Source organism: Oncorhynchus kisutch, linkage group LG4 (genome assembly GCF_002021735.2).
Source record: "Oncorhynchus kisutch isolate 150728-3 linkage group LG4, Okis_V2, whole genome shotgun sequence".
Lineage (NCBI taxonomy): Eukaryota > Metazoa > Chordata > Actinopteri > Salmoniformes > Salmonidae > Oncorhynchus > Oncorhynchus kisutch.
The window spans coordinates 46,188,749-46,203,717 of NC_034177.2; the positions used below are offsets into that span (position 1 = coordinate 46,188,749).

The following is a 14,969-nucleotide window of genomic DNA, read 5'->3' on the forward strand; positions in this document are numbered from 1 at the left end:
TCAATGGAGGTCTTGAGCACCGAGCCTGCACAACCTGTCCAGGCTGGATACTCCTCGTAGCCCAGCAAGAGCGGCGGGTTGGAACAGACCGCACTGGGCTGTGCTGGCGAACCAGGGACACCCTGCGTAGGGCTGGTGCCATATAACCCGGGCCGAGGAGACGCACTGATTGAGAACCATACCAGGCCAAACACATAAATACATAATAGAAAAAGGAACATAGACTACCCACCCCAACTCACGCCCTGACCAAACTAACATAAAGACATAATAAAGGAACTAAGGTCAGAACTTGACAGTGACAGTAATAATAGTGCACACATATTCAGAAATCTGCAAGTTTTTATTCTACTTCTATATTGCATGATATATATATTTTTAAAATACATTCATTTCCCTGTAATCTGCTGAGATTGTGAACGTTTTCAGGCTTTGAAGGGAGTTTTCACTGGATTTACTAGAAATGTGAAATTGACCTGGCAAGCCTGTCTCTGCCTGAGCATGATCACAACAAAAGTAGCTGTGCAGCACGTTTTTTAAGGAAGAGGAGGATGGTTGCAGACGTTCGCATTCATGCAAGAAGGTAAGCTATTAACTAAACTGTTAACCAATATGTTAACTAAAATGGTGTGTGGTGTATTGATAAGCAATGCATGTTCCCATTGTCTTTATTTGTAATTAATGTTAGCTCATGTATGTCTTTCGGTGGAATCCAACATGCATTGACAATGTCCGAAAGCCGCATTGTATCAGATATACTTCATCATGAGATTGAAATTGGTAGGCTCATCCAAACCATTCATTAATGTGCAATTTGTTACTTTGCATGTTTTTACCTTATACTTATTTACTGCTTGCTAATGATTAGCGTGCTAGCTAGCGGTTAGCGTGCTAGCTAACGGTTAGCGTGCTAGTTTAGCATAATTGGTCAAAATGTCTTTGATTCAGAATACATGATTGTGGTTAACCCAATGTTACATGCATTGAACAATAATATTGCCCATGTAACTTGAATTGGTTTACAAGCTAGCTAGAAAAGCCAGTTCCTTTTCATCTGTTTTGTCAAGTCATAAGCATGCATGTGTGCTGAAATATTTAAATAAATCCCCTCATTTAATTATTTTATTTAAGTTTTGGCAGTTTTTTTTATGACCCTTTCTTACCCAAAGAGAAATAAGTTGCTAATTATTTTGGCTTTGCACGTAAAAGAGTGAAACACCACAACAGGAATAAGGATTGTGTAAAGTGTAACATTTGGTAGGACTGCCAATTCACATGCCTTGCTTTAGCCATATAACTCATACTGTTTCTTGTTTAGTCCATCCATAAAAGCAGATGTGCTTTAGTTGCATCCAGGAACTTGTATAATGTGCTTATGTTATACTTATACTTGCTTTTTTCCCCCAGCCCATCCCCTTTGTTGTGTGCCGAGCAATCTTGTCATTCTTTTAAGTGTCAACCATTCTTTTTGAAACTTGTCTTCCTTTACGAAGGCACTGCAGAGGCTAAGAAGATGCATGGAAACTCTAAAAGAAACATAATTCAACTTGTAGGCCAGATTTGAAAAGGAAATAATAAAACCAGAAGCTCAGGTTTGTCAGTTGTTTAGAATGAGGATACTGGGGATTGCTGAATCATATTCCATTGCATAAGTGGCACATTACTAATTTAATATTATTGTATCCTTAGATGTCAGACACCGAGGCTGCCAGTACCTCTGGATCGATTGTCTATGTGTTGGATGATGCACAACCGTTGGTCAGAACAGACAGCGTATACGTAAGTTAGTGTCATTCAACATCAGCACATACTGTAAGTTCTTGTGAATCTGCTTTGTAAATCAAAGACAGGCAAGTCTGCACTTTCATCCCATATTCATTGTATTGTAACATAATGTAAAGTAGAGGAGCACAGAGCCATAACTAATCAAAATGTCCAAATACTTTGTGTTATCTCTCCAGTTATCTAAGATGCTTTTTTCTGCAATACAGTTGACCAAAGCTATGCTTGGATACAAGATGACTCAACGATGACTCAATAACTAGTATTGACAACAGTGAAGATGTTATGTCCCAGGGCCATCAGGATCATCAGAGGAAGGCAATTTCTATGAAGAAAATCTGACCGGTATGCCTATACTTTACATACACATGGACCTATTCTTATCTGATATGTCAGTGCATTTGCACTCTGTGGTCAAATAAAATGTTATTGGTCACATGCACATGGTTAGCAGATGTTTATATGAGTGTAGCGAAATGCTTGTGCTTCTATTTCTGATTGTGCAGTAATATCTTACAAGTAATCTAACAATTTCACAACAACTACCTTATCTCTTCAACCGATCGCTGCTCACAGCTGCCCGCCCGCCCAGCATCACTACTCTGGATGGTTCTGACTTAGAATATGTGAACAACTACAAATACCTAGGTGTCTGATTAGACTAAACTCTCCTTCCAGACTCACATTAAGCATCTCCAATCCAAAATTCAATCTAGAATCAGCTTCCTATTTCGCAGCAAAGCATCCATCATTCATGCTGCCAAACATACTCATGCTGCCAAATGATCCTTGACTTCGGCGATGTCATTTACAAAATAGCCTCCAACACTCTACTCAGCAAATTGGATGCAGTCTATCACAGTGCCATCTTTGTCACCAAAGCCCCATATACTACCCACCATTGCGACCTGTATGCTCTCGAAGGCTGCCCCTCGCTTCATATTCGTCGCCAAACCCACTGGCTCCAGGTCATCTATAAGTCTTTGCTAGGTAAAGCCCCGCCTTATCTCAGTTCACTGGTCACCATAGCAGCACCCACCCGTAGCACGCACTCCAGCAGGTATATTTCACTGGTCACCCCCTTAGCCAATTCCTCCTTCCGCCACCTTTCCTTCCAGTTCTCTGCTGCCAATGACTGGAACGAACTGCAAAAATCACTGAAGCTGGGGACTCATATCTCCCTCACTAGCTTTAAGCACCAGCTGTCCGAGCAGCTCATAGATCACTGCACCTGTACATAGCCCTCCTGTAATCAGCCCATCCAACTACCTCATCCCCATACTGTTATCTATTTTATTTATTTAGCTCCTTTGCACCCCAGTATCTCTACTTGTACACTCATCTTCTGCACATCTATCACTCCAGTGTTTAATTGCTATATTGTAATTATTTCGCCACTATGGCCTATTTATTGCCGTACCTCCGTTATCCTACCTCATTTGCACACATTATATAGACGTTTTCTATTGTATTATTGACTGCATGTTTGTTTATTCCATGTGTAACTCTGTGTTGTTGTTCGTGTTGCACTGCTTTGCTTTATCTTGGCCAGGTCACAGTTGTAATTGAGAACTTGTTCTCAGCTAGCCTACCTGGTTAAATAAAGGTGAAATAAAAAATAAAAATACACACAAGTGTAAAGGAATGAATAAGAATATGTACATGTAAGTATATGGATGAGGGAGATACAGTAGATGGTATAGAGTACAGTATATACATATGAGATGAGTAATGTAGGGTATGTAAACAGTTTAGAAAGTGGCATTGTTAAAAGTGACTAGTGATACATTTATTACATCCAATTTTTAATTATTAAAGTGGCTAGAGATTTGAGTCAGCAGCCACTCAATGTTAGTGATGGCTGTTTAACAGTCTGATGGCCTTGAGATAGAAGCTTTTTTTTCAGTCTCTCGGTCCCAGCTTTAATGCACCTGTACTGACCTCACCTTCTGGATGATAGCCTGGGTGAACAGGCAGTGGCTCGGGTGGTTGTTGTCCTTGATGATCTTTTTGGCCTTCCTGTGACATCGGATGGTGTAGTTGTCCTGGAGGGCAGGTAGTTTGTCTCGAGCTTAATGACGAGTTTGGAGGGTACTATGGTGTAATCAATGAACATCATTCTTATATAGGTATTCCTCTTGTCCAGATGGGTTAGGGCAGTGTGATTGCGATTGCGTCGTCTGTGGACCTATTGGGGCGGTAAGCAAATTGGAGTGGGTCTAGGGTGAAGGTGATATGATCCTTGACTCGTCTCTCAAAGCACTTCATGATGACGGAAGGAAGTGCTAGTCGTTTAGCTCAGTTACATTAGCTTTCTTGGGAACAGGAACAATGGTGGCACTCTTGGAGCATGTGGGTACAGCAGACTTGGATAGGGATTGATTGAATATGTCCGTAAACACACCAGCCAGCTGGTCTGCGCATGCTCTGAGGACACAGCTAGGGATGCCGTCTGGACCGGCAGCCATGCGAGGGTTAACTAGTTTAAATGTTTTACTCACGTTGGCTGCGGTGAAAAAGAGCCCGCAGGTTTTGGTTTGGTCAGTGTATTATCCTCAAAGCGAGCAAAGAAGTTGTTTAGTTTGTCTGGGAGCAAGACGTCAGTGTCCACGACGGTGCTGGTTTTCTTTTTATAATCCGTGATTGACTGTAGACCCTGCCACATACAGTGGGGAGAACAAGTATTTGATACACTGCCGATTTTGCAGGTTTTCCTACTTACAAAGCATGTAGAGGTCTGTACATTTTTATCATAGGTATACTTCAACTGTGAGAGACGGAATCTAAAACAAAAATCCAGAAAATCACATTGTATGATTTTTAAGTAATTAATTTGCATTTTATTGCATGACATAAGAATTTGATACATCAGAAAAGCAGAACTTAATATTTGGTACAGAAACCTTTGTTTGAAATTACAGAGATCATACGTTTCCTGTAGTTCTTGACTAGGTTTGCACACACTGCAGCTGGGATTTTGGCCCACTCCTTCATACAGAACTTCTCCAGGTCCTTCAGGTTTCGGGGCTGTTGGTGGGCAATACGGACTTTCAGCTCCCTCCAAAGATTTTCTATTGGGTTCGGGTCTGGAGACTGGCTAGGCCACTCCAGGACCTTGAGATGCTTCTTACGGAGCCACTCCTTAGTTGCACTGGCATTTTGTTTCGGGTCGTTGTCATGCTGGAAGACCCAGCCACGACCCATCTTCAATGCTCTTACTGAGGGAAGGAGGTTGTTGGCCAAGATCTCGTGATACATGGCCCCATCCATCCTCCCCTCAATACAGTGCAGTCGTACTGTCCCCTTTGCAGAAAAGCATCCCCAAAGAATGATGTTTCCACCTCCATGCTTCACGGTTGGGATGGTGTTCTTGGGGTTGTACTCATCCTTCTTCTTCCTCCAAACAATGCGAGTGGAGTTTAGACCAAAAAGCTCTATTTTTGTCTCATCAGACCACATTACCTTCTCCCATTCCTCCTCTGGATCATCCAGATGGTCATTGGCAAACTTCAGACGGGCCTGGACATGCGCTGGCTTGAACAGGGGGATGTTGCGTGCGCTGCAGGATTTTAATCCATGACGGCGTAGTGTGTTACTAATGGTTTTCTTTGAGACTGTGGTCCCAGCTCTCTTCAGGTCATTGACCAGGTCCTGCCGTGTAGTTCTGGGCTGATCCCTCACCTTCCTCATGATCATTGATCCCCCACGAGGTGAGATCTTGCATGGAGCCGCAGATCGAGGGTGATTGACCGTCATCTTGAACTTCATCCATTTTCTATTAATTGCACCAACAGTTGTTGCTTTCTCACCAAGCTGATTGCCTATTGTCCTGTAGCCTATCCCAGCCTTGTGCAGGTCTACAATTTTATCCCTGATGTCCTTACACAGCTCTCTAGTCTTGGCCATTGTGGAGAGGTTGGAGTCTGTTTGATTGAGTGTGTGGACAGGTGTCTTTTTTACAGGTAACGAGTTCAAACAGGTGCAGTTAATACAGGTAATGAGTGGAGAACAGGAGGGCTTCTTAAAAAAAACGAACAGGTCTGTGAGAGCCGGAATTCTTACTGGTTGGTAGGTGATCAAATACTTATGTCATGCAATAAAATGCAAATTAATTACTTAAAAATCATACAATGTGATTTTCTGGATTTTTGTTTTAGATTCCGTCTCTCACAGTTGAAGTGTACCTATGATAAAAAATTATGGACCTCTACATGCTTTGTAAGTAGGAAAATCTGCAAAATCGGCAGTGTATCAAATACTTGTTCTCCCCACTGTAGGTCTCATGTCTGAGCCGTTGAATTGCGACTCTACTTTGTCTCTATACTGACGCTTAGCTTGTTTGATTGCCTTGCGGAGGGAGTAGCTACACTGTTTGTATTCGGTCATGTTTCCGGTTGCCTTGCCATGATTAAAAGCAGTGGTTCGCGTTTTCAGTTTTGTCCGAATGCTGCCATCAATCCACGGTTTCTGGTTGGGGAAGGTTTTAATAGTCACCGTGGGTACAACATCACCGATGCACTTGCTAATAAACTCGCTCACCGAATCAGCGTATACATCAATGTTGTTGTCTAAGGCTATCCGGAACATATCCCAGTCCACGTGATCGAAGCGATCTTGAAGTGTGGAATCAGATTGGTCGGACCAGCATTGAACAGACCTGAGCACGGGCGTTTCCTGTTTTAGTTTCTGTCTATAGGCTGGGAGCAACAAAATCGAGTCGTTGTCAGATTTGCGATTTGTTAATCATAAGACATACACCCCCGCCCTTCTTCTTTCCAGAGAGATGTTTGTTTCTGTCGGCGCGATGCGTGAAGAAACCGGGTGGCAGTACCGAGTCTGATAACGTATCCCGAGTGAGCCATGTTTCCGTGAAACAGAGAATGTTACAATCTCTGATGTCTCTCTGGAATGCAACCCTTGCTTGAATTTCGTCTACCTTGTGGTGAAGAGACTGGACATTGGCGAGTAGTATACTCGGGAGCGGTGAGCGATGTGCCCTTCTACGGAGCCTGACCAGAAGACCGCTCCGTCTTCCCCTTCTGGGGCGCCATTGTTTTTGGTCGCCTTCTGGAATCCGATCCATTGTCCTGGTGGTGGTCCAAACAGAGGATCTGCTTTGGGAAAGTCATATTCCTGGTCGTAATGTTGGTATGTTGACGTTGCTCTTATATCCAATAGTTCTTCCCGGCTGTATGTAATAAGACTTAAGATTTCCTGGGGAACAGTGTTAGAAATAATACATAAAAAAACAAAATACTGCATAGTTTCCTAAGAACGCGAATCGAGGCGACCGTCTCTGTCAGTTAGTGTATTTCATACCATGCCAGCACAGAACGGTTCCGCTTGGATTGTACAGTGGTGTGAAAAAGGTTAGGATCCACCCTGATGGAGTCTGCCTTCATTTCAGCATGGTATTGCGCGTTCCCCTCTCACTACATGGCTGTATCTGTAGGGTTTGTGTGGCTGTAGCCGTCCCTCTCATACCATATTCAATAGGCTTGAATGGCACAGCTGTTATAAACCTGCATTTTGAGTTGCTCCAACAGTTATCGCTTATGGATTGGTTCATAGGTTGGATTGGGTGAAACTGACATGATTCCCACTGATGTTTTCCAGGAGAGATGTCGGTGATTCGGGCCAATGACCAAGGGAAAGCTGGGACAAAAGAGTGGTTCACACGGTAAACATGTTTACCACTGTCTTCAGTCAGTGCATTTTCACTCTGGCAAAAAATGCTGGCTCTAATTTGTTGTGCATTGATTTAACTTGCTGCAATTTGATTTAGTTTTTATTGTCTTTTACAAACTATTATGTCTGAAGAAATGGATGCTGCGGCCACTGATTGCGCATCAGAGAATGACTGAGAAAGAGGAGTCGTCTGAAGAATCCTATGAAGAAAATCTGACTGGTATGCCGAAACCTTACATACACATGGACCTATTCTTAATTACAATGTCCTTTTCAACATGTTTTCCAGGAGAGATGTCAGCGATTCGGGCCAAACAACCAATGACCAAGGGAAAGCTGGGACAAAAGAGAGGCTCACACGGTAAGCATGTTTCCTGCTGCCTTCAGTCAGTGCATTTTCACTCTGTAGTGTCAACTTATGGCCGTACTGTGCTGGTCCAATCCTGTCTTTATCAGTTAGTGTATTTCTAACCATGCCAGCACAGAACGGTTCAGTTTGGATTGGACACAAGTCAAGACGTTAGATCTGGAACTAATGTGTCAGGATAGATGATAACACAGAAGGATTACCACACTTTACATAGTTTTTCTTGAGGGAGGGAACTTGATTTAATAGGTATTGCTTTTATTAGAAGGTTTACGTTGCAAACAGATTGTTGGGCTTAGATTCCATACAGATTGAGTCTGCCTTGATGTCAGCATTGCACATTCTCCTCTCACATCCTTGTCTATGTAGTTATTTAGTTGGGATTGTTAGTTTAATTTCAACACACTGTACAGCTGTAACCTTGTAGAGTTAATACAGAGAGATGTTCAAGTACTGTATTGTAGTCAACCTATATTTAATGTAGTCATTCATAATGCCATCTCTTTACAAAGGTGACAAAGGAACAAAACGGTGTTGGTCAACAATAGAGGTGGATGCAGTTGAAGATTCCTTGATGAACTTTATCCAAATGGGGAAAAGTGCCTGGAAAACGCATGCATTTCTGCTTCTCCCCAAGCGCTAGTAAACAGGGACAGCAGAGCAGCACAGTTCAGTAAATAGTTGAGGCTGTGTGTAAGTTTAGATGGTGTTCAATTTACAAAGTGTTCAACCTCCTTTCTTACAGACCTTTAGTGCCCCCCTGTGGAATACCACTTGTCGTTACATGGGGATCAACATTTGTTTTTGAGGGTTGAAAAAAAAAATACATGGATAATGTTAGAATAAAATCATGCTGAGGAAGCTTTATTCAAAAGACGAAGGATGAGACATGACGTGTCTTACAATGTCAGGCTTCAGATCAAAAGAAAAACGATACAGTCACTGCCTCGCAGTCCAACCAACAGTATTTTAAACGAAGCACAGTTTGAAGGCTTAGCAAAAGTCATTCATATTTCACAAATGTAAGGCAACACTACATCTATTCCAGATGGAGTGCTTTTTATTCGTATAAAAGGAATCATTTATATAAGCGCTGTCTTACGCTGTCTTATGTGGCACTATCCAGGTCTTTCTTGCAAAAGTGGGTTCTTTTGGCAAGAGAGACCTGGTTACCGCAGAACCCAGCAGTTATATTTCATCTGCAGCTGTCTGCTTCCCTTACATGTGCAAGTTGAGACAGGGCCTCTTGACTCAAGCAAAGAGAACTTTGGCCAAATATTATGACAAACAAGCCTACTGGTCAGAAAATGTTGTTCAGCATTCTCGCATTTCATAAACACTGTTTTGGTAGATCCTCATTTCCAATGCTGTAGTACAAATAGTTCCAGCTGAGAATTTGTCAGTGTTGCTATATATTGAAAACGTGAGGAATTTTGGCACTATGGTGTGAGTCAGATGTGCCTCCTTTGGATTAATACAAATTTGAACCGGAAATTCACTTATATTAGTCCGGTCAACACTTACCTCTTCTCTTTGGTCAACAAATCAACCAATCCAATGAAGAAATAAACATTCTACTGAAAGGGTATACTTCATAGCTCACAAGAAACCAACAACACACACCACACATCATTTTCAACAGCAATAAAACTTTATAGAAACAGAATTCTTTGGAACATGGTGATGATAAATTAACATTTGCCTAACTAGAATAACAAGTAGATTAATATTAATCTCTAGTTGATACTGAGGGACATATTCTATCATCACACCAGCGTACTAGATACTCCTAAGGCGTTGAAGCAGTCCATCTTCAGGAAGAGAACACTTTGAGAAGATCCACACCCCAGGGATGAAAGTACTTTGACAGCTTGTGGCTCCTGTTGGGTCTCATAGGAAAAGTCTGTTCCAACAGTACTTCCGACAGTAGCTGCTGCTGCTCATGCAGAACATCCTGGATCGGTGGGCGCTGGATCATTTCTGTCACCTGCCCTTTGTGGTTTGGGTTGAAAGGGCAGTGGAGGTACTAGGAGGGCTGGCAGGGCTCAATAAGGCTCCCGATTGGCGCAGCGGTATAAGGCACTGGTCCCATAGGGCGGCTCACAATTGGCCCAGTGTCGTCCGGGTTAGGGTTTGGCCGGGGTAGGTCGTCATGGTAAATAAGAATTTGTTCTTAACTAACTGCACAATTTAAATAAAGGTAAAAAAATATAAAAAAATGAGGGTGTGTGTGTGTGTGTGTGTGTGTGACTCCTTACAACTGGCTTTGCTCCATCTCTTCAGACAGAGACTCTTCATCCACCTCCAAGATCGAGGGCAGTGATGGAGAGACACACACTGGGAAGAAAGGCCCAGACTTAAAGTTAACGTCCCAGTGAATGGGCTTCACTCTCTTCCTGCGCCCTCGTTGGCTATTCTCCCGCTCGGCCTTGGCACGGGAGGCGAACATGTGCCCCCGCTTGATAGGCTGTTCTGCCAGTGGGGTCAAGAGGGTATCAAAGGGGCACTTCTCGCCCGCTTGCACGGTTCTCCTGCTAGTCAGCAAAGGGGAGTGGTCGGTGCGACCTGTGTGGCTGGGCGTAGGTCTGGTCAGGGGGTGACAGCCATCATCTCCACAGACTAAAGGTGGACCACAGAGGAACAACCTCTCAGTGCTACTGAAGGACAGGGGCTCGGAGGGTAATATGATTTGTTTGTCACCCAGTTGCTCTGGTAGCTGCTGGTCCAGCATAGCAGACTGGATCTGTAAGAGCTGGATCCTCTTCGACACACGCCGTGATCTGGCATTGGCAGGCCGGGCTGGCACTGGGGAGGCAGGTGGGGCAGGCACTCGGCTGGAAGGAACCGGAGAAGCAGATGGAATAGGCACCAGAAGGTCAGGCACATGGTTGACCATTGGGGTAGGCAATGGGATGGCCATCTGGGCAGGTGAGGCTGACACTGCAATGGTTGGCAGCACAGGGAAAGAATTGGAAGTCTCCCTCCTACCCATGGAGTTTATAATCTCTAAGGTCTGGTTAGGGAACCTCAGAGTGCTGCCATCAGTATGTCTTGTTATCCTAGCTATCCCGGTCTTGGGTCGAGCCAGGCTTCTGCTGGCCTGGACCTCCGGCTGGAGGACATCCACAGGAGAACATGGCGGTTGTAAGAGGCTGCCGTCAGACAGAGACCGTCTGGCCTGAGCAGGAGGAGAGCGGGGCCTTTGGTCCTGGATGTTAGACCTCTTGAGAGGATTGGCCTGGATCCTGACCTCAGACTGGCTGCATGGAGTCCCAGATAAAGGAGCTACTGCCTTGGCTGCAGTGGAGCATAAATTGGGCCTCCTAGGGATGCTTCCTGATGTCTGTGGTCTGCTGGATTTAACCTCTGGCTCCTTCTTGTGGCTGGAGGTAAATGTGCTCCCTCCGGTTTTGGTTTTAACCGGACCCAGACGCTTGCTACCCATCTGTCCCTCCAGCTGCAGACGAGGCATGCGAGGCACCTTAAGGGTGTTTTTGTTCCTTTGGGCATTGAGACAGGTCACAGTGAGCATTGGGAGCCTGATGGGTGGAGTGGCCATTGGAAGCCTTCCCATGTCAGCCCCCTCTTTAATCACATCCATGTTGTGGAAGTGGGATCGGCTATTCTTTCTCCCTGGTGGCATTGGCTGTAGGACAATATCACTGGCACACCTGACACTGAGGATGTCTGTCAGGCTGTTCTCAGAACTGTTCTGACTGGTCTCTTGTGTCCTAGTCCTGGACTTCCCTCTGTCTTTCATGGCTGTGAGAGTCACAGTGGAGGAGCAAACAACATGTTTGAGAATAAGAATATAGAATAAATTACATATATTACAATAGAATTTGATCAAAGTTGTAATTATAAACTAGTGTTTTTCCACTTTCAAATGACATTCCAATTCCTGCCAAAATGTTCACAAATTCATAAAAATGAAAGATTCACAGACTAAGGCCTACCTTCAATTTGGACTTCCAGATAATTTGCTCACGTAGGATTTGACTATACAGTTTCAACAAAATATTATTAAAAACAGAAACACAAGACCACAATACCTTGTTTAAAGAAATACTTTTTTTGTCACAAATCACAAGACATAACAGTTTTTCTTACAGTTATTGGTCAAATAAAGTTATCATAAGATACAAGTAGTGTTTTGAGATTATTTCATTAAATTATAGGTCCTACCTTAGTTCAGGAAGAGCGTCAATGACCTGTCTATGGAATGTTTTTTTTTAACAAAAGAATGCTTCATTATGACATCATGTACATCATGACATAGTAGCCGTCCACATCATAAAAGTTTGTCAAAACCACTTGAATAGGCATGAAATGCAAAATTAAATTAAATAGGCCTAATTCAACACTTAAATAAAATAGTACTTTGACAGTAAATATTCAGTTTATTGGCTTTTATTTTCATTACAGTAGTGGTTTTGAATGTATTAAAATGAGAGTAGACCTAGTGAGTTTCGTAGAACTCGTTCACTCATTGAACGTCTGTGTGGAACGTTCGCAGCTGATGCCACACAGATGCCTTTGAAAAACATTCACGATTTTAGTTTCATATTCAACTTATCAGCATATATGCACGGCAAATAAATTCCCAGTACTCAAATAAATCTGACAATCGCAATGATCTATTTATTAGAGCATCCTCTTAGAAGGAGAATCACTGTGGTGTCAATGTTTTTGATTATGTCCAAGTAGGAACATAGCTACAGGTATTTTAACTTCTATACTATAATAGTAGTAGTTGTGTGTGTATTCTTGTTGTGCATTCGTTTTGAGTCAAAGCTAAACCCACAATATTTTGGTCCCATTCGGTATTAGCACCGTCAGCCAATGGGGGAAGTGACATGCCTGATGCCTAAATTGATGTTGTTGACTAAAAACATTTCAATTTCACTTTAGAAATACAATAAATAGCCTGTTAATTTGTCAACAAAACAAGTTAATAAATTATATGTTGGCTTCACGTCTCCAACTCAACCAAAAATGAAATTTAAAGAATGGAATTAAGCCAGTGTCTTAGATTGAACTATCCAAGCAGTAAATATAATATTTATGTTGATATTTGGTTGCGTTGTCAACTAAACACAATTCAATTTTACTCTTGTAATACAGTAAATAGCCAAAAGTTAAGGCTTTCTTAGAAAGTAATGTAACAGTATTTATTCAACCTTAAAATAAGTAACAGATCCATGGCCACATTTTGAGGTTACTGTAACTATACATGTATTCATTCATATGTAAAGTTAATCATATAAAATGTGCATGTTCAAGATAGCATGCCTTCTGTAGGTTGTGGAGATCTGTGGAGATATTCACAATTGCTGTAGTCAATGTAGAATCTCGAACAGCACTGATCACTTGCACCATGTCATCTCAACTTCAAACCAGGTCATTTGGTTCTGCTATTTGATGAAGCACAGTGTGGTTTAGTCGCCAGGGTTGTGGGTGCGATTCCCACGGGTGACCAGTATGCTAAATGACTAAAATGTAAATGATCAGTGGTGGAAAAAGTACTCAATTGTCATACTTTTTTTTTTACAATATATTTATTAGCATTTATTTTTAATTTTTTTTACAATTTAACAATCATCAGAATATGACAGTTCTTTCAGCCACATCTGCTTTCTTAGCGGAGTGTCACTCTTCCATATAATAGTTGTGCATTTATTGGCTGCAATGACTGACAATTTAATGAATCTGGTTTTGCTACAAATATTAACTTGTAGAACAGAATCATCTCCAAGAAGAATAAGGGAAGGATCTAGTGGTACCATCATATTAGTGACCTGTGATAAGATATGAATAATGTCTTTCCAATAATTATTTAGTTCAGGGCAGGACAAAAACATATACATAACTGTGCACACTCCCGTTTTACACATTGGGCAAAATGTTAAATATTTAGAAGTGATCTTGTACAGTCTCTCTGGTGTAAAGTAGACCCTATGTAAAATATTGAATTGCATCAACTTGTGCCTTGTGTTAAATGAAAGACGCTGAGCATCTAAAAAGAGCTTTCCCCATTTCTAATCCTCAAATATGAGACCAAGGTCATCATGCCACTTCATGCAAGCTTTCAGAGGTGCATCATTCCCCAACAGAGCTTGAAGCCTTGAGTACATGTAGGAAATGAAACCTTTTACCCATTTCCTCTCCAGCCACAGTTGATCAGTTTTAGGTTTACTCATGGGCTGAATCCTACCTCCCTGCTGAGTGGCAATATAATGCCTAACCTGTAGGTACTTGAAGAAAAGAGTGTGAGGTAACTTAAAATGAGATGCCAGTTGTTGAAAGGACAGTTGTTCACCTTCTCTATAGAGATGACCAAATGTTTTAATTCCTTTGTTGAACCAAGAAAATGTAATACCATCTCTCAGGGCTTTGGGTAAGATGTGGTTATATAGAAAGGTGTTTGTTCATATATAGATCTCAGCTCTTCTGTTTGTTTACAGACTTCAATCCATATATTTAAAGTGTTTTTAATGAAAGGGTTGTTTATGAGGCCTAGCAAAGCTTTAGGTGGGCTAATATAAGGTATAGATGCCAATGTAGCAGGGGTCAGACACTCCTCCTCTATCTGTCTCCCAGAGGGTGAACTTGTTGTTGTATCTTGCCATATCCACACAGTTTAACTGAGATGCCCAGTAATACAACTGGAAGTCAGGTAGAGTGAGTCCTCCTTCTGAGTATGGTTTGCATAAAGTTGTGAGTTTCACTCTGGAGGTTTTCCCTTTCCACAGAAATGAAGAAATCTTCCTATTAAGTTGTTAGAAAAATACTTTGGGAAAAGGAAAAGGCAAGGTTTGAAAAAGGTACAAGAATTTTGGTAATATATTCATCTTTACATAATTGACCCGCCCAATAAGAGAAATTGGTAAATCCCGCCATCTATCCAATTCTTCCCCAACCTTTTTGAGAAGTGGAGTATAGTTCAGTTGATATGTCTTAATAATTTCAGAATAAATTTGCAATCCAAGATATGTCATTTTCTGTGGTTTCCAAGAAAATGTTTGGTGTAAGATTGGGTTCTGCATATCTGCCCTGTTAAAAGGCATAATTATATTCTGCTATTCTTTTTTATATCCTGAAAAGGTCCCATATTCTTTCAGGATGTCAACTA

At 42.0% G+C, this 14,969-nt stretch overlaps 1 long non-coding RNA gene across 1 annotated transcript; it reads left to right on the top strand.

Moving 5' to 3' along the window:
- The first annotated feature begins 429 nt into the window (after positions 1 to 429).
- Positions 430 to 10,013, top strand: LOC109888709 (uncharacterized). Its single transcript, XR_004209743.1, has 8 exons — positions 430 to 583; positions 1,494 to 1,592; positions 1,690 to 1,779; positions 1,992 to 2,127; positions 7,399 to 7,462; positions 7,603 to 7,690; positions 7,760 to 7,831; positions 8,350 to 10,013. It is a non-coding gene; the product is annotated as an uncharacterized LOC109888709 (long non-coding RNA).
- The last annotated feature ends 4,956 nt before the right edge of the window (positions 10,014 to 14,969 follow it).